Raw genomic sequence first — 2,318 nt, 5'->3', positions numbered from 1 at the left:
TACTGTTTCATTCAACAAAGCTGTAAGGAGTGGTGTGCTTGCTGGCTTTGTGAAATATAAAAGGTACATTATTCTCTCCCCCAATAATATTAACAGATTCTTGAAGAAATGGCAAAAGAAGACAGTTATGAGAGAAGATGGGCAAGATGCCCATCATCAAGATTCCTTTAGGGAAAGCAGTGCCTGATTGGGAAGAAACTCTGTGTTATGCTACACTGGAAGATGGGTTTGCTGCCCAAATTTCATACTTAATTGTTTAAAACAATGTTGGTTATAGTATTCAAGCAATAGATTTATTAGGAAGGCAAATGTGTGTCTAGAAGCACAGCACAGCTGCCTTCTTATGCATAACAGGGAGAATAACTAAAAAGGAAGCAGCTTTTAACCCACCAGCTCTCCTCACCAGGGCTTTTCTGGATAGTATGGGAGGTTCAGAGGGTGGAATTCAAAGACAGTGAGGGGAACGGAATCAAAAGAGATCAAAAAATCTTGGTTGGCCCAGATTGTAGAAAATATTATGCGCTATGTTCAGCACTTCTGACCTTATGCTGGGCAGAATTTAAAGACTGTAAGAAGTGCAATGAGCACCACATGTGCATCTGCAATGGTAGTTTTCACAGTACTGTAATGAGGGTTTGTGCCATAGCTCAGCTGTCCAGGGAGGGAGGATCCAGTGAAAGGACTTCTCAGCCTCATCAGTTGGATGTTAAAGACTCAAAGGTATTTGAAGTTTAGGGTAATTTTCAGAATGCTTTTTTTTTAAGAGAGTACTAATTACAATTAAAACAAAAAATTACAAGTGATACAGAATTTCACTTAACAAAGTAATAGCAATTTCACAGTATTTGTTGCAATACATAGTGTTGTCTTCCAACCAGTTATTCATATTACCAGATATACACATGTAAAAATGGAAGAAGAAAGAAAAAAATTATGATAGATTAAGAAGGCAAAAGGGAAAAACAGTTGAAAAAGGAGATGAAACAAATTAAAGCATTAGAGAGCTTCTGGAATTCCTGCATCCGCGGGACTGCTCCAGACCAAAACTCAGGCACACCACATGAGTGAGACCCTCTACTGTGCCCTTAGGAACTCTCCACCCCTCAGGAGCTCCCACCTCCCAGCCCACCAAGTGAGTGAAAACTTTTGCAATGCTCTCAGGACATCCAGATCCAGTGCAGCCCAGGTGTGGCTAGTGTGGTGGAGAGCTTCCAGCTTCCCTGTACCTGCGGGACTTCTCTGGACAAAAACAGGCATGCCTCGGGAGAACTTCTACCAAGCCCTTTAGACCCCTCACCCTTTCAGAGCCCCCAACTCACCCCCAAGTACACCCAGGGATTGAGAACATCTGCAACACTCTCAGGACACCCAGATCCAGCCCAAACCCAGGCCCAGCTACTGTGTAGGAGAGCTTCTACACCCCCCTGTGTCCCCTAGGCTAGAGGCACAACAGAGGAGCACCACAGGTTCACTATTGTGCCAAAGGGGCACAACAGGTTCACTTCCAAGGGCTGCAGCAGGAAGGATCTGAACACAACAGCTAGACCCAAGGCAAGCATAACTGGATAAACTCGAACTTAATAGATCTCCACCCAAATTTCAGTAGGTGCTAAGGATATAACTGCACCAAAACTCCACACCAAAGGTCAGTGCTATACAAAATGACAAAGACAAGAAGCAAAATGTAATTTCAGTCCTCGAGCCAACCCAGAACAAGTGCAAAGGACACTAGCTCAGCTGAAATGAATGAATTGGATGTGTCGGAAGTAAAGAAACAATAGCAGAAAGGTATAGGGAAACTCAGAGCAGAATTAATTTCTGAAATAAAAAAGGAAATCTCTGAATTCCCAGCATCTGAAGTAAGAATCAAATACAGAAACATATGGAGGAACCCCAATCTGGAAAAAAAAAAAAAACTCTGCAGTAAAAAAAAATTAATAATTGCTTCTAAAGAAGACATTGATTTAAAAAAAAAACAGAGGAGATTAGAAAGATGATAGATTCCTTGAATGAGCAATACAGGAAAAAAATATATCACATGAAGCAGAGTCAACGAGATATAGAGAAACTTAAAATCCAAATCACAAGCCTGCAAAACCATGTGAGTGAAAGTGAAAACAGAGTTTCAGATCATGAAGATGCTGGTGCACCAGTGAAAATGTAAGAAAGTATCTCTTAAAAACAACGAGGATACAGGAAAAAATAATCTACCACCTGCAGGATGATGCAAAGATGAACAATGTGAGACTAATAGGCATCAATGAGAAAGATGGAATCAATACAAATGATATAAAAAGAATATGGGCAGAAGTAATAGC

Source organism: Octodon degus, unplaced genomic scaffold, assembly GCF_000260255.1.
Source record: "Octodon degus isolate 3935 unplaced genomic scaffold, OctDeg1.0 scaffold00270, whole genome shotgun sequence".
Lineage (NCBI taxonomy): Eukaryota > Metazoa > Chordata > Mammalia > Rodentia > Octodontidae > Octodon > Octodon degus.
Note: the sequence above shows the minus strand (reverse complement) of the source record.